This window comes from Mobula hypostoma, unplaced genomic scaffold, assembly GCF_963921235.1.
Source record: "Mobula hypostoma unplaced genomic scaffold, sMobHyp1.1 scaffold_56, whole genome shotgun sequence".
Taxonomy (NCBI): domain Eukaryota; kingdom Metazoa; phylum Chordata; class Chondrichthyes; order Myliobatiformes; family Myliobatidae; genus Mobula; species Mobula hypostoma.
Window position 1 is genome coordinate 572,501 of NW_026948269.1, and position 22,606 is coordinate 595,106.

Sequence of the window (22,606 nt, forward strand, 5' to 3'; positions counted from 1 at the left end):
GCTGCAGAACTGGAAATGAGGAAAGAGAAAAAATAACGAGGGGCAGGGAGATGGCAGATGAACCAAGTGAATATTTTGCACAAGACTTCACTGTGGAAAGCCGGATGTTAAAGTCTGTGAGGGGATAGACGTGAGTGCAGTGACTATAAGAAGGAGAGTGTGCACTAAAAGCTCAAAGATCTGAGGGTGCATAAGTCAGCCGGATCAGATACTTTATACTTTATACTTCATTGTCGCCAAATAATTGATACCAGAACGTACAATCATCACAGCGATTTTTAATTCTGCGCTTCCCGTTCCCTGGAGTACAAATCGATAGTAAATATTAAAAATTTAAATTATAAACCATAAATAGAAAATAGAAAATGGAAAGTAAGGTAGTGCCAAAAAACAAAACAAAACAACAACAAACAACCAAGCAAGAGGCAGGTCCGGATATTTGGAGGGTACGGCCCAGATCCGGGTCAGGATCCGTTCAGCAGTCTTATCACAGTTGGAAAGAAGCTGTTCCCAAACCTGGCCGGACGAGTCTTCAAGCTCCTGAGCCTTCTCCCGGAGGGAAGAGGGACGAAAAGTGTGTTAGCTGGGTGGGTCGTGTCCTTGATTATCCTGGCAGCACTGCTCCGACAGCGTGCGGTGTAAAGTGAGTCCAAGGACGGAAGATTGGTTTGTGTGATGTACTGAGCTGTGTTCACGATGTTCTGCAGCTTCTTTCAGTCTTGGACAGGACAACTTCCATACCAGGTTGTGATGCACCCTAGAAGAATACTTTCTGCGGTCATCTATAAAAATTAGTTAAGATTTTAGGGGACAGGCCAAATTTCTTCAGTTTTTTTCAGGAAGTAATGGCGCTGGTGGGGCTTCTTGGCAGTGGGCTCTGCTTGGTTCGACCAAGTCAGGTCATTTGTGATATTGACCCTGAGGAACTTCAAGCTTTTGACCTGTTCCACTTGCGCACCACCGATGTAAATTGGGTCGTGTGGCCCGCTGCTGTTTCTGTAGTCAATAACCAATTTCTTCGTCTTGCTGACGTTGAGGGATAGGTTATTGTCTTTGCACCATGCCACCAGATTCTTAATTTCCTCTCTGTACTCAAACTCATCATTACCCGAGATACGGCCTATAATTGTTTTCTGATCAGCAAACTTATATATTGAGTTCGATGGAAACCTGGCGACACAATCATGGGTGTACAGTGAGTACAGCAGGGGTCTGAGTACACAGCTTTGTGGGGCACTGGTGCTAGGAGTGATTGCAGAGGAGAGCTTGTGCCCCAGTTTTACCGCCTGGGTTCTGTCTGTGAGGAAGTTGAACATCCAGCTGCAGATCTGAGTGCTAAGGCCCTGGTTCCGGAGCTTAGGAATCAGATTATTTGGAATGATTGTATTAAAGGCAGAGCTGTAGTCAATGATAAGGTGCCTTACATATGTGTCTTTATTCTCCATATGTTCTAAGGAGGAATGTAGGGCCAGAGAGATGGCATCTGCCGTTGACCTGTTGCTCCGGTAGGCGAATTGCAAAGCGTCGTGGTTGACTGGTAGGCTGTGGTTGATTTGTGCCAAAACCAATCGCTCGATGCACTTCATAGCAATTGATGTCAGAGCCACGCTAAGGTTCTGAAGCAAGTAGCGCTCAAGATTGTGTAGGCATTAGTAATGATCTTTCAAAAAATTTAGTGTAATCAGGCAGAGGACTGAAAATTGCAAATGTCTCTCTACTCTATAAGAAAGCAGGAAGGCAGCAGATGAGAAATTATAGATCAATTAGCCTGACAGCAGTGATCGCCAAGGTTTTGGAGTCAATTGTCAACGAAGAGGTTGTGAAGTACTTGGACACACAGTACAAGACAGGACAAAGTCGGCATGGTTTCCTAAAGGGAAAATCCTGTCTGACGAACCTGTTGGAACTTGTTGAGGAAATTAAACATTCGATAATAAAGGGGACATGGACGTGTATAGTTAGACATTCAGAGGGCCTTTGACAAGGCGCCACACATGAGGCTGTTTACCAAGTTAAGGCGCCATGGTATTATAGGAAAGTACAAGGTGGATGATCTTAAAGGGAGACTCACCTACTGCAGGGAGATACAGAACTGCTGTGTATTCTGTTTCACCGACACCTGGCTCTCCCCTGCCACCCCCGACTGTGCCATCCGACCGGAAGGATTTTCGATCCATCGGATGGACCGCACGGCGTCTTCAGGCAAGACGAGGGGAGGTGGTGTCTGCCTACTGATCAACACTGCGTGGTGCTCGGACACAGTGGCACTGACAAGCTCCTGCAACCCGGACCTGGAACACCTGTCGGTGAAGTGTCGTCCCTACTATCTGCCACGGGAATTCACCTCGGTCATACTGATAGCGGTGTACATTTCCCCAAGGCGGACGTGGAGTGTGCTCTGAACATACTGTATGCCAACATCAGTGAACTTGAGTCCAGGTATCCGGAGGCTTTGCTCATTACAGCCGGGGACTTTAACCAGGCCAACCTCAGAAAGGCGCTGCCAAAGTTATACCAACATGCCTCCTGCCCCACTAGAGGCCCGAATATACTTGACCACTGCTGCACAGCAGTCAAGGATGTCTAGCGTTCCGTCCCACGACCTCACTTCGGAAAATCGGACCATCAGGCCGTACTCCTTCTCCCGGTTACAAACAGAAATTGAAGCGGGAGGTCACGGTGTCAAAAGTAGTGTCGCGTTGGACGGAGGAAATGGATGAGGTCCTCCGTGACTGCTTTGAATCGGTGGACTGGTTAGTATTCAAGGACTCGGCAGCTAACCTCGATGAGTATGACTCAGCTGTCACGGACTTTATTTGGAAATGCACGGAGGACTGTGTGTCTCGCAAGACGATCCGGGTATTCCCTAACCGGAAACTTTGGATGAATTATGAGGTCAAGCCCCTTTTAAAGGCTAGAGTTGCTGTTTTTAGGTCCGGGCATACCAGTCGCTACACGGAATCCAGGCGTGAACTCCAGAAAGCCATCAAGGGCGCCAAGAGGCAATATCGAACCAAATTGGAAACCCAGGCTCACCAAAGAGGTGCAGGGTCTAAATGAGATCACTGGGCGCAAAGAAAAGGCTGGGAATATCAATAACTGTGGCGCTTCTCTCCCTGACGAACTAAACGTATTCTACGCAAGATTCGAACAGAAGAGGAGCGTCCCGCTCCCTCCGGATGAACCGGACCTGGTGGCATCGAGATTTATCGTCGCCGAGGAGGACGATAAAAGGGCCTTCATGAAGGTAAATCCAAGGAAGGCGATGGGCCCAGATGGCGTCCCAGGACGGGTTCTCCGGGGCTGTGCAAGCCAGCTAGCTGGAGTATTTGCTGACATCTTCAACTGCTCCTTGTTTCAGTCTAAGATCCCCTCGTGTTTTAAGAAGGCAACAATAATCCCAGTGCCGCAGAAGAGCAAGGTGGCATGCCTGAATGACTATCGACCTGTGGCTCTGACATCAATTGCTATGAAGTGATTCGAGAGATTGGTTATGGCACACATCAACCACAGCCTACAGGTCAACCTCGACGCTTTGCAATTCGCCTACCGGAGCAACAGGTCAACGGCAGATGCCATCTCTCTGACCCTACGTTCCTCCTTAGAACACCTGGAGAATAAAGACGCATACGTAAGGCTCCTTTTCATTGACTACAGCTCTGCCTTTAATACCATCATTCCAAATAAACTGATTCCTAAGCTCCGGTACTCAGCCCCCTGCTGTACTCACTGTACACCAATGATTGTGTAGCCAAGTTTCCATCAAACTCAATATATAGGTTTGCTGATAACACAACAATTGTAGGCCGTAACTCGGGTAATGATGAGTTTGAGTACAGAGAGGAAATTAAGAACCTGGTGGCATGGTGCGAAGACAATAACCTATCCCTCAACGTCAGCAAGACGAAGGAATTGGATGTTGACTTCAGAAGGAGTAGCGGACCACACGACCCAATTTACATCGGTGGTGCGCAAGTGGAAAAGGTCAAAAGCTTTAATTTCCTCGGGGTCAATATCAGAAATGACCTGACTTGGTCCAACCAAGCAGAGTCCACTGCCAAAAAGACCGACCAGCGCCTTTAATTCCTGAGAAAACTAAAGAAATTTGGCCTGTCCCCTAAAATCCTCACTAATTTTTATCGATTCACTGTCGAAAGCATTCTTCTAGGGTGCATCACAACCTGGTATGGAAGTTGTCCTGTCCAAGACTAAAAGAAGCTGCAGAAGATCGTGAACACAGCTCAGCACATCACACAAACCAATCTTCCGTCTGTGGACTCACTTTACACCGCACGCTGTCGGAGCAGTGCTGCCAGGGTAATCAAGGACACGACCCACTCAGCCAACACACTTTTCGTCCCTCTTCCCTACGGGAGAAGGCTCAGGAGCTTGAAGACTCATACGGCCAGATTTGGGAACAGCTTCTTTCCAACTGCTGAACGGATCCTGACCTGGATCTGGGCCGTACCCTCCAAATATCCGGACACGCCTCTCGGTTTTTTTCGCACTACCTTACTTTCCATTTTTCTATTTTCTATTTATGATTTATAATTTAAATTTTTAATATTTACTAATTTTACTATTTTAAATATTTTTAATATTTAATATTTGAAATCCAGGGAGTGGGAAGCGCAGAATCAGATATAGCTGTGATGATTGCACGCTCTATTATCAATTGTTTGGCTACAATAAAGTATAAAGTATAAGTACTATTCATTCAGTATCTGTGTATTGCTGGAGGACCATCAGTGATTGTCCTTGATCCCTTCTCCCACCTGGTTCCATCTGCTCATCTCTGCCCATCTTGTTCAACCTCTGTCCAGTCTCCTCACCCCACCTCCCCCCACCCCCCACCCCGCTTCAGTGATATACATCAACCATCTGGGTCAACCTCGGTCCACCCTGCATCCCACCTCCTCAGCAATCTTTCTTCTAACCTTTGTCTTCATTGTGAACTGTTCTTTTACACCTTTTGCCTCGCTGAGTTATTTCCAAAATCGTTTTCTGGAATGCCAGAGGGTTATCAGGTACCAGTTCTGTTGTGTATTGGTGAGGAGGTGTTAGTTATTGAATTGTGACTGGCTGACACACTGCAGCATTTTACTGGCAGCAAAGAGTACTGGGAGAGTTGGTGCTTGTGCTATAATCCTGTGATCTACATTCCAGGCATAATGGAACTGTCGGTGTTTTGGCTTTGACTTTGGTTAGTGCTTCTACAGATGGGGCTGGATGGTTGTCCTTCTGCAATGAAGCAGAAATTTCGAGCAGCTGGACATTGGTTGTGGGGAAATCCCGGATTGCACTACCCAGTGTGAGATGTGGGGGTGATGTGTGAGACTCTCAGGGTCGGTGAGTGGCAGATTCAGCTGTGTGACTCTGTGAGGTTGGGTCCTGGGATATCACAGTTTTTGATCCAGGTAAAATGGACCCGGGGATTGAGTTGCTTGGGCTTATGAGGTGCTGAGCGAGTATTTCTGGTCTGGGATCAGATGTTTGTTTCTGGAGTTCCTTTGGAAGCAATGACTGCTAATCTGAGGAGAGGATGAGCTGCTACTCCATCCTCACAGGGAGAGGCTATGAGTAAATAGGCTGTTCTATAGACCCTTGAGTTTGGCGTTCAAACTGTGTTTGGAAATCCACCCCCTTCACTGTCACTTGTCTGTCACTCCGTGGAAATCAAGCAGAATCTCAAGCTGATGGAGATCTGCACGAAAAAGTGAACATGTTTGAGGTCTGTTATGTACTCCTAGGGGGTGGACTGTCACTTTAAGATGCCGAGAGAAATGAGTCTGACTTTTGGGACACTTTTGGATTTCTACTGTCTGCAGAATTGCTCGGTTGCTATGGTGACCAGCTCGTGTTATGGTTTCTCTGCAGCGTGTTTACTTTTTTCAAGGGCATTTACAGACACGGAGAAACAGCTGCTCAGAGTCAAGTTGGATTCGGTCAATGAAAGACACCAGTGAGTGAGGTCCTGGTTTAAACTTTCAGTAGCCCAAAGGGGTGAGTTGAGATCGATCCGGAGTATTGATAATTGACTCTCACAAGTGCTGCAAATGGAAGTTTGCAGAATAGAGAGGAGAGGAAGGTTTGAAACAGAAGAAACCGAGTGACAAAGACGTCACTGTTTGGACTCTCTCTCCAAGTAGCTCGTAAGGGGTGAGTTTGAGTTCCATTCGAACGTGAAGGTGTGACTGTCACGTAGTTAATACACAGGAGTGGGTTCCCTGGTGAGGGGAAACCTGCCACGTGTGTGTTACCCTTGTCTGGGTGTGGTAGTTCACTGAAGAAAGGTACCCCTGTGGAAAATCACTGTTGGAAGTATTTCGTAAGTCACGGAAATGGATAAGTGGCTATCACGTTGTGGGTAACCTTGTGGAATCTACCGGTGTGTCGACCCTTGCCTGGGTGGTGGTTCCCTAGAACAAAGGTCCCTCTGTGATAAGCTACTGTTGGTGATAATCCATACGTGGATTCTGTTTGAGTATCCTGTGGCCACCACTTTGGGATGACCCATAGCTGAATTCTGGTGTGGTACCACTTGTGTTGAAAGGATATTCGTTGAAGATCACTGTCGGTGATACTTCGTGTGTGGGGTGAAACAACTTCGGAGATAAAACCTACTCTGCTGTTGTTATCTTGTATTGTTATTGTGGGATCTGTGGAATGTCGACGTAATCGCCTTCTCACAACATTCGCCTTTTGGGTCACAAATATCTCTCATTAATTAACCTGAGCATTGAACTGAACTGTCTTACCTTCCATCGTAAGACTGTACCTTTTACCACCTAAGTTTGAAGAAGTTTGGGTTTTATATTTACACACCTGTATATATGCAGAAACTGTGCTAACCTGTTTGCTTTATCTCGTTTTTATAACACTATATTGCGTAGTTACTAATAAAAATTAGAGTTTTTTCACAACAGAACCAGTCTCCAGCTGTGTTCCATTCCTGCTGGTTCCTTAAACCCGTTACGGGGTACGTAAAAAGTCATTCCGACAAAACGTTATCGACCTGAATTGTAAAGTTTATTCCTTTCCCCACAGCTGTTCCTTACCTGCTGAGAGTTTGTGGTAATTCCAGTTTCTTTTTTTTTATTACATTCACCCTGCAATGGTTTATATTTCCTGAAATGGACCTCATTTAACCTGGAAATGGAAATAGCTCGTTCTGTGATAGTCGAACAGTAAAGAAAGCACAAATTTTCCCTGTAAATTATCCCGGTACCAATTTGTTATTCCTGGAACTGTTGCTATCAAGGTTTATAAGGATAATCTCAGGAATGATCGGCATTATGTCTGAGGAGCATTTGATGGTTCTGGACCTGTGCTCGATGGAATTCAGAGGGACGGTGGGGGTGGTGGAGGGATGTATGGTTAAGAAAACCTACTGAATGCTGAAAAGCCTGGATACAGTGGACATGGAGAGGATGTTTCCATTAGACGGAGAGCCTGTGATCTGACAGCACAGTCTCAGAATAAAGGTGCTTCCCTTTAAAACTGAGATAAGAAAATTTTGGGGTAAAAGATGTCTGATCTGTGGAATCTGTTGCCATTTGGGTATATTTGTGACAGAGATTAATATATTCATGATTGCTAAGTAGCTTCAGGGTTACAGGAGGAAGGCAGGAATATGGTGTTGGAATAAAACTCAGCCATGGTTGAGTGGTGGGGCAGACCAGATGGATCGATACACCTAATTCTGTTCCTGTGTCTTATGTCTTACCATGTCTGAATGATGGCTCCTTCTTATCCCATATTGTTTTGTGATGTGTGAGGGACAATAAAAGATTGCTCACTGAGATAATTATACTTGCCTTCAACATTTAAATTTCAGTGAGTTTTGTTCTTAGCAACATTAAGCAGAAACGTTTGGTTCTCCTTTCTATTGTTAATGTGCTTAATTATCTTTCATGTTAAAGTTAGACCTGCGGTGAGAGATTTAATGGAAGAAAAACCCCAACTGGAAGCAAACCACTGAAGACGAGGGAACAGCAACAAGTGAACCAGCCCGAGGATTGAGAGCATCAACTGGAGAGAACCCATCTGACTCGGAGATTCCAGTGATTCAGTCAGGGGAAAGTTTGGTGAGTCTCATTTACTCAAACACTGGTCCTTTAGACATTACATACCTGTACAAAGGAAGGTAGGAATGTCCCCAGAAGAACCAGCTATGCCTCTGGCAGATCTAGTTCCAATCTCTCCAGGTCTGGTAATGTGCTTCCAGCAGCACAGCCCTTTAAAACCACTCCCATTCTGTGGAAGTCGAATCCAGATAAAGTCACTCAGAGACCGTATAAGTACAAACTCTTTATTCGAAGCACCCAGGACTTACTCAGTTAGTCACTCAAACAGGAACAGTCTATGATTGTTCCCGCCCAATCCACTAAATGACAGAATGTCAATTCCCCTTACACCACAGATATATCTGTCCAGATAACACCCCCACCCCCACCGCCACAACAAGACAGGCTGGAGCCAAAGTAATTTACTACATGACAGACCCTAAAGACAAATTACAAAATATTCATCATGGCTTAAACACAGAGAACAGACTGAAGCTGTCCTATCTCTACGCATGAGTGCACAAGGAGATAAGCATCCTGAAACCCCAGCTAGCGACCCTCAAGAAGAAATATGGCTCAGCGTGGCTTAGCACATCTGTTGATCATCAGCAGTTTCTTTCAGAAAAACAGGCTGCTATTGTTTAACAAAGTGTTAACCCTTTCACATACTTTATCATTCTCTCCTTTTGATCATTACGTGATCAACAAAGCAGTAATTTTTTTACAGAAAAAGCAACCGAGTACAGCATTGACTTATCAGTGGGTAAAAACAGCGTATAACAGTAACTATAACGATGATATGTACGAGTATTAGGCCATAATGCAATATCGTGCCCCGCATATTACCGAACAGGCCTTCAAAGACCACCATTTTGACCCTTCGGTGAACCCGTGTAAATCCTGCCCTACTCTCTTGATGCTGTCAGTCTCCTTGGCAGTGTGCTCGGAGAGGGATGTAATGTTAGTAGACTCATCAGGGATATAGGTACAGCATTCTGTGTCAATAATAGCACAGGTTCCCCCTTTATCAGCCAGGATAAGATCTAAAGCCATACGATTCTGTAGGACTGTTTGCCGGATTGCAATCATTGCAGTGCATATTTCTGTTACTTGGGCCTGTGTTTCTGTCAGGGCCCCTGCAGTATTGTGGCCAGCTCCTCAAGTGTTGTAGCCAAATTGATTATCTCTCGTGAATTCCTGGCTACTCCATAGGAGAGAAAAGCGATCATCCAAAATAGCTCAGTCTCAGTTATTCCTCTCCGCTGCTGGGCACCTGCAAGTATGGCCAGGATGCATATTTTCCAGTATAGGAAGTTCTGTTTGGGTGGGGCCTGAGATACCATCCCTCAAAACACTGATTGCCACAGTCATCTCTGACTGGACCACAGTTCCTCACCTCACTTCCCTGGGTATTATTTGAGAAAGCCGAGGCTGAGAGTTCCTCACTCTCTGGCTGAGCGGTATAACTAACATTGGAACCATAGTTTTACCATGCTGGCGAATTTCAGCACAAACCCAGCAGGTCCCTAGTTCTACCTGTTTGGCATAAGTGTGACAGAGAGACAGAAAGGTGTTAACATGGGGGCCACCCGATGCTGGGGTGAGCCCTCTCAAGGACATAAACACGAACACCAATACATTTTCCTTTAGTCCAAGAGAGTCCATCCACACAGTTCCTTCAGTAACACGTTTTTTGTCTGTTCGATGTATTCACCAAGATTCCCCCTTCAGTTTCACAGCGTGGGAGTGGTCAGTAACACCTGATATGGTCCTCTCCACCGAGGTCTGAGTTTCCCTCGATCCCAGTTCTTGATCAGGACAAAATTCCCAGGTTCTATGGTGGGATAGTCACTCCTCTTTGCGGGGTAGTTCTCTTCCTTGTAAGCCTGTCGTGCCTGTGAATGTAATGCTTGGAGAATTTTGGTTAGTTGGCATATATAATTCCCCATCTCTTCCCCGAGGGTATGCATATCCAATTTTGCTGGTAGACTTTCCGGGAACAATGGTACACAAGGTCTTGGTCCTCAGGGTGTCCTCATGGGCTGTCCATGAAAGATTTCAGCTGGTGACAACCCTGTTTTCCCCGGTGGGGTAACTCTCATGTGGAATAGGACTAGTGGGCCTTCAACCACCAAGTGAATCCAGTCTCCACCAATAGAGTGCTGGTTTTTCTGTTGTATCTGGGACCTGATTCATGATCATTATCATTTCTTAGGCTTCCAGGGTGCAGACACAGGAATCACTGAGGGCTGTCCCTCCTGCTCGTGGATTGGGCAGCATTCGGGTGGGCAATAGTCTTTGTGGAGCCATTAACTCTGGGGTTTTATTGGATTCTTCCCTCCCTGTCTTGGAATAATCCTCCGTATTCCCTTTCTGGATCTCAGGGCACAGAGAGCCTCCCCTTCCCTGCTGCTGCTGTTTTACCCGAGCGGCCGCCATATCTGAGTACCCCGAGGATTGGGGTTCAGGAGCACTGGGTGCACTTGGCCCCTGGTAAGCTGGGGAGGGTACGGTGGGTGCCCACTCCTCATCACGGTGACTGCCCTCAGACAGGGTCGGTATGCCAGACATGGGTTCGGGATCACTTGTTTCCCTATCAGTTCGAACTTTAGACTGACGTTCCTGCCCTTCTCTCCTATCTAGGCCGGCCTTGGTTTGCTTACGTTGTTTTTCCTGCTCTCGTTTATGGTGCCCATCCACCCATTCACACTCCGCTTTTAGCGTCTCCCAACCTTTGGCATTCCTTCTGCAGTACATACCTCTATCCCTTTGTCACATGCACTATTCCTCCAACTAGCTAATCATATACTGTTCCACTTTACATCTTCCTTTTCCTTCCATTCCTTTTTCAACAATTTCCACTTCTTTCTACAGTTCTTTTTCCATATCAAATTTACTGCTTGTTCTCATGAGGTAATATCCCACCACAGTCTGCTTGGCATTCCAAATATTGGGATCCTGTTCGTGACTCCAAATGTTAAAGCTGAATCTGAATAAAACTCGGGAGACCAGATCATCACCACAGTTTATTGCACGTTGTCCTGCAGGAGTTTGAGACCCAGTTGTCAAAGGGAAGGCACGTAAGCTCTGCCACCAACTGACAAGTGGAATGACTTAGTCAGGTTACAGCCATGTATTTATACATAGTAGCCCCATACATTACTATTCGAAGACGTTATTTAAATTGGTACGCCCAGAAAGTCTGTTGATGCAAAACTTAATTAACTAGATAAGAGAGTCAGATAGATGTACTGTCCAGTTTTTATCAGTCATTCCCTTTGCAAGGCCCTGATTTACTTACAGACAGATGTTCATTCCTGTTTTTATCGGCGAGTCCTCCTCCCTTTACTCAAACGAGCGTACAATACATAATGCTATCATCTAATGAGAGTACAATGTATAATGTTATCAGCTGTCAGTGTGTCTGTCTACAAGCCGCAGAGAAATGCTAATGAGCCTGTCTTAGCTAACCGCTGAAGACAGAGTTTACTTCAGTTCAAACATTCCAATTCAGTCCCTATTATTCTTTTACCCAGAGGTTACATAGGTTCAAACTGTTTTTTTTTATATATCCTCAATTCCTCTGGAGGGTTCAGGGGAAAATACTTATGTCCAATATAGAAACTGGTGTTACCTGTGTGTACTGTGGCGATGCAAAAGTTTCTGGAGAATCTACAAGTGGGAAGAAGTGGAGTGATATTTGGAAATCTGACTATTTGAAGCTTAACTTAGCAGGCAAACTACATACGGACAGTGTGCAAAAGCTCTGGTGAGAAGATCATTCATTACCTGTAACAGGCCTGCTACATAGGTTGTGTGAGAGTGCAGATTAACTCCATCGAACCCAGAGGAGATCAAAGTTCTTTTCGACAGTTATTTGCCAGTTGTTAAAATGAATACCATCCTATATAAAATTCACTGTGCACATTATGTCACGGCGTAAAAAATACACAGTACAAGATATATGTCCACAAATGGTCATTACAAATTAAAGGGGACATTGGTAGGAAGGTGGGGAGACTCCAGTGTCCCTGATGCCCTCACCTACAAGATATGCATCCAGCTGCAGCTTGTAACCCTGTACTTTAAGGAGTTAGAACTTGAAATGGATGAATTCCGGATCATCCAGGAGTTGGAGGGGGTGATAGATATGACATGAAGAGAGGTGAGCTACACCCAAGGTGCAGGACACAGGAAACTGGGTGAGAGTCAGGAAGGGGAATGAGTTTAAACAGCCATCACAGAGTACTCTTGTTGCTATCCCGCAAAACATCAGGTGGACCACTTTAGAAACTGTTGGAGGGGATTACTGACAGAGGAAAAGCAAAGGGGTGATAGGGGATTCGTTAGTTAGGGTTACAGAACAAGAGGGGACTAATATCCCAGTGGTAAGGTTTGCTAGCGGTAGTGTGGGAGGAGGGGTGGTGATGTGGTCAAAATAAGTTCTTTGGGGAATGGGAGCCAGAATGACAGAACAGATAATGGACAGGGTGAATTGAATTGACTTTATTACAGACATCCTTCATATACACGAGGAGTAGAAATCTTCACATTACGACTCCATCTAAATGAGCAATGTGGAATTTATAGTAATTTATAATAGATAGTTTGTACAAAGAGCAGTGAATATAACATAGAAATCAATTAAACAGTCTGATAGCCTGGTGGAAGATGATGTCCCGGAGCCTGCCGATCCTTTTGCTGTGGTACCGTTTCCTGGATGGTAGCAGTAGGAACAGTTTGTGGTTGTGGTGATTCAGGTCTCCAATGATCCCTCTGGCACGTTTTTACATACCTGTCTCTGTAAATGTCCTGAATAGTGGGATGTTCATATCTGCAGATGAGCTGGGCTGTCTGCCCACTCTCTGCAGGTTCCTGTGATCATGGGAAGTACAGTTCCCATACCAGGCAGTAATGCAGCCAGTCAGGATGCTCTCAATTGTGGCCCTTTAGAAAGTTCTTAGGATTTGGGACCCCATCTCAAACTTCTTCAACCATCTGAGGTGAAAGAGGTGCTGCTGTGCTCCTTTCACAACACAGACGGTATGTACAGACCATGTGAGATCCTTGGTGATGTTTATGCTGAGGAACTTAAAGCTGTTCACCCTCTCAACCTCAGATCGCTTGATGCCAATAGGAGTTAGACTGTCTCCATTCCTCCCGTCGTCCACAATCAGCTCCTTTGTTTTTGTGACAATGAGGGAGAGGTTGGTTTCTTGAAACCAGTCAGATGTTGTTCAGACCTCAGACAGAGTCAGCAATCAGAAGGTTGAGCATGGTGCGATGAAAGTGCTGAGCTGTGTATATCACAATGCAAGAAGCATCGTAGGAAAGCCAGATGAGCCCAGGGCATGGAATTATGATATTGTAGCCATTATTGGGACTTGGTTGCACCCAACAGTCTGAGGGATTCAGAGGAACAAATTTATAGACAGATCGCAGACCATGCCAAGAAACAAAGGTTGATTCAGTAAGTGATTTTAAATTTCCATCTATTGACTAGGACACCCATACTGTAAGAGGGCTAGATGGGGTAGAGTTTGTCAAATGTGCCCTTAATTAGTACGTAGAATTCCCGACGTTGAAGTGTGCAATTAGCTGTTAGGAAATGATCCAGGTCTGGTGACAGAAATTAGTGATCATAATGCCATGAAATTCAAAGTAAATTTGGAAAAAGAGAGGTCTGGACCACGGGTTGAGATTCTAAATTGGAGAAAGGTCAATTTTGATGGTATTAGAAAGGATCTGATAAGCGTGGTTTGGGACATGCTGTTTTCTGGCAAAGGAGTACTTTGTAAGTGGGAGGCCTTCAGAAGTGAAAGTTTGAGGATGTAGAGTTTGTATGTGCCTGTCAAAATAAAGGTTGAAAGGTAACTGGTGCAGAAATATTGAGGACCTGGGTACTTCGTTCCTCTAAATACCTCAGAATTTTGAGTGCTACCAAGACTCATTAATGACTACACTATCATAATTCCACCCCCTGAGCTCAACTGACTTTGTTTTAGTCGTCTTCTGTTGGTTTCTAACAGCTTCCCAATAGTTTTTGCTCATTATTTTCCCTCTCTTTGGCTTTTATATTGGATTTGGCTTCTCATTTCAGCCACGGTTGTGTCCGCCTGCCTATCCAATGCTTCCACTTCTTTGGGATGTATCGATCACTCAGCTTCTGAATTGCTCCCAGAAACACCAGCCATTGCTGCTCCATTGTCACTCCTACCTTATCTCATCCAAACAAGTTTGGCTAGCTTCTCTGTCATAGAAACATGGAGAAGATCAGTACGGAAACAGGCTATTTGGCCGATCTAGTCAATGCCGAAAAAGCATTTAAGCTGTTTAATGCAACGACCTGCACCGGGACCATTGCCCTCCATACCCCTACCATCCAGGCTCCCATCCAACCTTCTTTCAAATTTTTCAATTGAGCTCATATTCACTACTTGTGCTGGCATTTCATTCCACACTCTCATGACCATTTCAGTAAAGAGCTTTTCCAAATGTTCCCGTTAAATTTTCACCTTCCCCACTTACACATGAATCGGGGATGTCATCCCACCCAACCTCAGTGGAAAACGCTGCTTGCATTTACCCTATCTATACCATCATAATTTTGTATTCTTCTAACAAATCCTCAAAGCTATGTATAATTTCCTTATTTATGTTTACAGCCTTTTTTTTTGGTGTATAAGATGATGAGGGGCATTGATCGTGAGGATAGCCAGAAGTTTTTTTTTTCCCCAGGGTTGAAATGGCAAACACGAGGGGCATAATTTTTAGGTACTTGGAAATAGATACTGAGGGGATGTCAGGGGTAACCTTTTTAGACAGAGAGTGCTGGGTGAGTGGAATTCACAGCTGGCTGTTCGTGTGAGAGTGTTTCAGTTACTGTGGGGCCAGGCACCCATGCAGCTCAGTGGGAATAGGAAATAAGACCAATGGAGAGAGTCAAACTGAGCCAGGTCACAGATTGGAGATGACAGAAATGCCCCATTCTTATAGAGACAGGAAGAGAATCAGAGAGTTTGATGGCCATTCCAGAAAACAGCTCTGTGCCCAGTTAGAAGATGATATCTGTCTCCAACTTGGGTTAAACTTCACTGTAACAGTGTGATGCCAGATCAGACCTTGGCAACTCAAGTGATCGCATCTGAAATATTGTCCTACAACCATTGATGGATTTTGTAAATCTTTTTACAGGTTAAAAATGTCAAGGAATTTGTCTACGCGAACCTCGAACAAAACACACCAGTTTTGCTGTCTCTGTCCAGATATTTAAGAAGTGGAGCAAGGGATTCACTCGATCATCCTTCCTGCTCAGACTGTGCGGAGGGATTCACTCGATCATCTGACCAACTGGCATGCCTGTCATTTTACACAGAGGGGGACATATTCATCTGTTCAGACATTGGGAATAGATTCAATCAGCAAGTTCACTCTGGGACAAGGTCATTCACCTGTTCTCTGTGTGAGAAGGGGTTCAGTCATTCTTTCCACCTGTGGACACACCAGTCAGTTCACGGTGGGCAGAGGCTGGTTATCTGCTGAATTTGTTGTGAAGGATTCACTTGGTCATCTGACCTAATGGCTCACCAGCGCGTTCACGCTGGAGAGAGGCCATTCACCTGCTCAGACTGTGGGAAGGGATTCACTTCATCATCTCAGTTACTGAGACACCAGTCAGTTCACACTGGAGAGAGGCCATTCAGCTGCTCAGACTGTGGGAAGGGATTCACTCAGTCATCTCAGTTACTGAGACACCAGTCAGTTCACACCGGAGAGAGGCCATTCACCTGCTCAGACTGTGGGAAGGGATTCACTTGCTCAACCAAACTGAAGTTACATCAGCGAATTCACACTGGACAGAGGCCATTCTCCTGCTGGATGTGTGGGAAGGGATTCACACAGTTAGCTAGCCTACAAGCACACCAGTCAGTTCACACTGGGGTCAGGCCGTTCACCTGCTCAGACTGTGGGAAGGGATTCACTTTGTCATCTCAGTTACTGAGACACCAGTCAGTTCACACTGGGGACAGGCCATTCACCTGCTCAGACTGTGGGAAGGGATTCACTCGGTTATCTCAACTGAAGGTACATCAGCGAGTTCACACAGGGGAGAGGCCATTCACATGCTCAGACTGTGGGAAGGGATTTGCTGAATCATCTCAACTGAAGGTACATCAGCGAGTTCACACTGGAGAGAGGCCATTCTCCTGCTCAGACTGTGGGAAGGGATTCGCACAGTTATCTGGCCTACAAGCACACCAGTCAATTCACACTGGGGAGAGGCCGTTCATCTGCTCAGACTGTGCGAAAGGATTCACTTGGTCATCTCAACTGAAGGTACATCAACGAGTTCACACTGGGGAAAAGCCTTTCACCTGCTCAGACTGTACGAAGGGATTCACTTCGTCATCTCAACTGAAGGTACATCAGCGAGTTCACACAGGGGAGAGGCCATTCACCTGCTCAGTCTGTAGGAAGGGATTTATTAGGTCATTTAATCTGAAGCTGCATCAACGAGTTCACACCGGAGAGAGGCCATTCACCTGCTCAGACTGTGGTAAGGGATTCACTCAGTCATCTCAACTGATGGTACATCAGCGAGTTCACACAGGGGAGAGGCCGTTCACCTGCTCATTCTGTGGGAAAGGATTCATTAGGTCATTTAATCTGAAGCTACATCAGCGAGTTCACACTGGAGAAAAGCCTTTCACCTGCTCAGTCTGCGGGAAGGCATTCACTCAGTCATCTCATCTACTGAGACATCAGAGAATTCACACTGGAGAGAGGCCGATCACCTGCTCAGACATTGGGAAGAGATTCTCTCAACCAAATCAACCAAATGTGCATCATTAAATTCACACTGAGGAGAGGCCGTTCACCTGCTGTGAATGTGGGAAGGGATTCATTCAGTTATCTATCGGTTGGCTAGCAGGTTAATATAGGGGGTAATTGCCCCCCAGCCCAGCCAAACTTTAGAAATCTCGTTTGGGTGTATGCTGCGCGATGTGTCCCTTGTTGCAAATCAGTACCCTGAAATAACAAACAGTACACAATATGTGATTAAATGATTGAGCCTTATAATTCTTACTTTGACTATAGGGTTAGTAAAGAAAATAAAACAAATAAAAAAGCAAAAGGGTCCATTCTCTCTGTTCGCATCTTTTTATCTACCCCTGGCAAAAGACCGCACTCCCAAACCCTGTTATCTCTAGTCGTAACATAAGCATTGCTGCTACAGAGAAACCATTACCTCAGCAGTGAAACATTACAGACAGGCCATTACATTAGCAGTGAAACCCTACAGCGTGTTACACCTGTGACACTCTACCGGGTTCACACTGGGGGAGAAAGTTTCAATGAGCTGCATGCTGGATATTTGTCTATCACCGTTGCTAAATGCAATTTCGAGAGTGACTGTCGGAACTGAGCTCTGCAATTATTGCTGCTGCTCACCACACCCAGTTCTGCACCCTGGTCACTGGGCATGGGAGGAGTTTCTTCTGCTGCATTTTCACCTTTAATGAGACTGGAGTCTAATATTCTGGATCTCAGACAAACAAATCAGTTCTATTTTAAACACTGTCTTTGGTACTAGTGAATTTATAATACACCTAGTGTACAATAGAGAGTCAATTCAGGACGGCTGGACCCTGCCAGTGATTCAGTTCCACAACGGTCCTTTTAAATCCTCCCCAGTTGTTCCCCTCTCACTCTCCCTGTGGTGATGGGTTGCAAACAGTCACCACTCTGGATGAGGAGGTTTCCCTTGAATTCTCTGCAGACTGAAGAAATCGAGCTGACTGCAGTTCTGTCTGAGATGTTCTTCGTCCCTCTAATCTCTCTGCTAAGGAAGAATAACATTGATCATTAACCTCCATAATCACGGCTCATTTCCACATCAAGGGTCATTTTCCCTGCTTCTAAAGGGTTGTTAGAAAACACCACTGTCCTCTAAACTCTGAAAGCAGAATGGGAAACCATTAGTTGGATGTTCAATAAAGCAGGGTCAGAAACCAGAGGCGGGTCTGCACAGGGCAGAGTTTGGGGCTCTGGACGGTGGTCGGGGTAAGAACGTATGATGAGGAGAAGGGAATCAGCAGCGGGGCGTGGCAAAGAATGAGAGCGTAGCAACATTTGGAAGCTGATTGACAGAAAAACAATTTGGTTGTCTGACTGATGACACAAGCAATGCTTGTTGTGGGGTGCTCCTTTGTTCGAGGAACATGTGTGAGTTGGGATGGTTATATCTATTGAGGGAGTTGTTCATGCTTGTTTATCCTGTAATATTATATCCAGATGGTTATTATGGATTGTCCTATATGTAGCAATGTATTTATTCTCATAAAATTTGTAAGATTTTGACTCTAAAGCTGAACCAGGCTTGAATTTATGTTACCTTAATGAAGTTTAGGTGGTCATTCATGAGTTTGTATTTTAAAGCAAGACTTTGGTGAATGATGTTTGCCACTTGATTGTACCTTTGTAAGTAATCAGATTGAGTTAAACTGCTGCAGGATTCTGGAATGTGTCGGATTGTGTCTGGTTTCTCTTGGCATTTTCTGCATTTATTGCCTTGTCTGTTTGTCTTTTACGTAGTTTTGATATATGTGTGGTACATGGCATGGTGGTTAAGGCATCGGTCTAGTGATCTGAAGGTCGCTAGTTCGAGCCTCGTATGGGCAGCGTGTTGTGTCCTTGAGCAAGGTACTTAACCACACATTGCTCTGCGGTGACACTGGTGCCAAGCTGTATGAGTCCTAGTGCCCTTCCCTTGGACAACATCAGGGGCATGGAGAGGGGAGACTTGCAGCATGGGCAACTGCCGGTCTTCCATACAACCTTGCCCATGCAGCAGTCATCATCGAAAATTGATGGACAGCCGAAGATTTTTTTTTAATGTTTGAGAATGTTAACCACCTTGACTTGTATTTCCCCAAGGAAACCCTGTTTCTGGGAAGAGGTCTCCAACTCTGAGTCGGACTCTCTATACTTCCTTGTCACCAGCTAGTCTGCTCAGATCATTGAGATACCTCCCATGGAGGGTCATACTCATTCCACCGGTTAACGTGTTCTTCCATAGTGATGATTCATTTTTCTGAGTTGGCCTCTCATTTAAGTTTTCTGGTCTGTATTTCTTATCAGAATTGCATATACCTGCATGGAGTGCTGAATCCTTTTTATTTTGTATGAAAATATATACTTTAGAAATATTATCAGGTAGTTGGTTGATTTTTTAAAATGTCTATTATAGCTCTTCCTCCTTCTGATCTACTACTGTACAGCGTCTTGCCATCTTCAGAAGTTTTCTGATGACTCTGCCATAGTTGGATGCATCAGCAAGGGAGATGAGACTGAGTACAGGGCTACGGTAGAAAGCTTTGTCACATGGTGTGAACAGAATTATCTGCAGCTTAATGTGAAAAACACTAAGGAGCTGGTGGTGGACTTGAGGAGGGCTAAGGCACCGGTGACCCTTGTTTCCATCCAGGGTGTCAGTGTGGACATGGTGGAGGATTGCAAATACCTGGGGATACGAATTGACAATAAACTGGACTGGTCAAAGAATACTGAGGCTGTCTACAAGAAGGGTCAGAGCCGTCTCTATTTCCTGAGCAGACTGAGGTCCTTTAACATCTGTCGGACGATGCTGAGGATGTTCTACGAGTCTGTGGTGGCCAGTGCTATCATGGTTGCTGCTGTGTGCTGGGACAGCAGGCTGAGGGTAGCAGACACCAACAGAATCAACAAACTCATTCGTAAGGCCAGTGATGTTGTGGGGATGGAACTGGACTCTCTGACGGTGGTGTCTGAAAGGAGGATGCTGTCTAAGTTGCATGCCATCTTGGTCAATGTCTCCCATCCACTACATAATGTACTGGGTGGGCACAGGAGTACATTCAGCTAGAGACTCATTCCACCGAGATGCAACACAGAGCGTCATAGGAAGTCATTCCTGCATGTGGTCATCAAACTTTACAACTCCTCCCTTGGAGGCTCAGACACCCTGAGCCAATAGGCTGGTCCTGGACTTATTTCCTGGCATAATTTAAATATTACTATTAAATTATTTTCGGTTTTATATTGCTATATTTATACTCTATTCTTGGTTGGGGCAACTGTAACGAAATCAATTTCCCTCGGGATCAATAAAGTATGACTATGACTATGATCTCAGTGGTATTAATCTAAATGTGTTTGAGTGTGAATAGTCTTTTCTAAATTTGTCATTTAAGTTCTTATTTTTACTTGTGAAGTTTCCAGATTGGAATGGGACCAAGATATTTTGCTGAATAACAAAGGTGTATATTGCCTTTGTTATATTTGCTATGCCATGGAGATCAGCTTGGGAAATCTTATTAAGCCCTGAAGTTAATTTTGTCTTTTTTTTTTTCGTTTTCGCGCTATTTTCTGTTTTCTTTGGCAGTTTATATTACAGATACCTGGGACAAAACGTTGATTCCCATCGATAGATGCTGTCTGACCTGCTGAACTCCTCCAGCACATTGTGAGTATGGCTTAAGACTTCCAGCATCTGCAGTATCTCTTGTGTCCCATATTCTTGTATGTTTCGAAAAAGGACATGCAGGTAGGCAGACAGGGTGCTGTGGCTCTGTTGGTAAAAAAGTTAAATCAAATCATCAGAAAGTTGACATGGTGTTGAAATGTGTTGAGTCAACGTGGATAGAACTAAGGAATAGCAAGAGTGAAAAGATCTTGATTTTTTTGGAGACCCCCAAACAATAGTAAGTATATTGTCTGCAACTTAGAACAGGAGAAAGAAAGTGCATGCCAAAACAGCAATGTTATAAGAGTCATGGGAGATAGTCATGCAGATATATTGGGAAAATCAGGTCGGCGCAGGATCCCAAGAGGGGGTTTCCTAGAATGCCCACAAGATGGCTTTTTAGAGCAGCTCCTGGTTGAGCCCAGCTGGGGATCAGCTATTCTGAACTGGGTGTTGTGCAATGAACAGAAATTAATTAGCACACTTAAGGTGAAAGAACCATAGGGACAAGTGATCTTAAAATATGGGAATTCATCCTGATATGTGAGAAGGAGAAGCTAAAGTGAGATGTGTCAGTATAAGCGTAGAATAAAGAGAATTACAGAGAGAAGAATTGTCCATTTTTTTTTAGAAAAGAACACTGGCAGGGATGACAACAGAACGGCTGGAATTTCTGGAAGCAATCCGGAAGGCACAGGATAAACCATATGTACCAAAGAGGAAGAAGTATTCTAAAGACAAAATGATGCAACTGTGGTCAAACAGAAGGCAAAGCTAACATAAAAGCGAAAAAGAGGGCATATAACAGACCAAGCAATGGTGGGAAGTTAGTTACCGCACCCCATTTCAGTAAACCTCCCGACCACTACAGCACTCACCACCTCTGCAAAACCCTCCACCATCCACCCGGGTGCATTCAGTCAACAGCTGACCCGAGAAAGACACTGCCCGTGGCAGATGGCAGGGCTCTTAAGACACCCTCACGCTTTTTGTTTATAAACCTACCGATTTGCATGGACATCTTGACTAAACCTCCTTGCACCTTGCCACCTGTAAAAAAAAAAAGCTATTTATTTTCCTCAGTTCCTTCATCTCCGCCACATTTGTTGACAGGATGAGGTTTTCCTTTCCACGTCGTCAGAGATGTCCTCCTTCTTCAAAGAATACATTTTCCCTTCCACCACCATTGATGCCGATCTCACACCCAATTACTCTATTTCCTGAAAATCCACCTTCACTCCATATTCCAGTCACCTCCACAATTTTTCTCATCTTCAATCATCAAACACATCTTTTCCTACACCCCACCACAACTCTCTGCTTTCCTTGTCCATTCGTCTCCCCCAACTAATCTATTTCCTGGAATGTATCCTTGCAAAGCAAGGGAAGTGCTACACGTTCCTAGTTACCCCTTCCTTCAGCACCATTCAGGATCACCAACAGTCCGTCCAGGTGAGGAACACTTCGCCTGCGGGTCTGCCAGGTTCATCTACTGTATCCAGCACTCCCAGTGCGGCCTTCTGTACATCAGTGGAAAACCTCCTTGTCAAGCACATTCGTTCCGTCCGCAATAAAACGTATTTCCCGGTGGTCAATCCACTCTCCCTTCCCATTCCAACATGCCGGATCATTGTTGGACTGACGCGATGACAGCACTCCCAGGTTGGAGGAGCAGCACCTCATAATACATCTGTGTAGCTTCCAACCTGACGGCATGAACATCGATATCTTTAACTTCTACCTCCACTTTTACTTCCACCCACACCCCGCACTCTCGGTTCTCTCTCCCCTCTTGCCCATTGCCGATCATCTCCCTCTGATGCCTCCTTTCCATCCTTTTCTCCCATCGTCCGCTCTCGCCTCCTCTCAGATTCCTTATTTTCAGCCTTTTGCATATTCTGCCTACCACCTCACTCCTTCTCACTCCATCTCCCCGTTTCCTCACCCACTCACCTTCACTCTTATCTGGCTTCACCTATCATCTACCAGCTTGTTCTCCTTCTCCTCTGCCCAACGTCTTATTCTGCAAACCCCC

At 45.1% G+C, this 22,606-nt stretch overlaps 1 protein-coding gene across 1 annotated transcript in view; it reads right to left on the bottom strand.

Moving 5' to 3' along the window:
- The window catches only part of LOC134342269 (zinc finger protein 239-like), a 102,848-nt gene that overhangs the window by 46,161 nt on the left and 34,081 nt on the right, over positions 1-22,606 (bottom strand). The gene's annotated exons all lie outside the window — the stretch shown is intronic.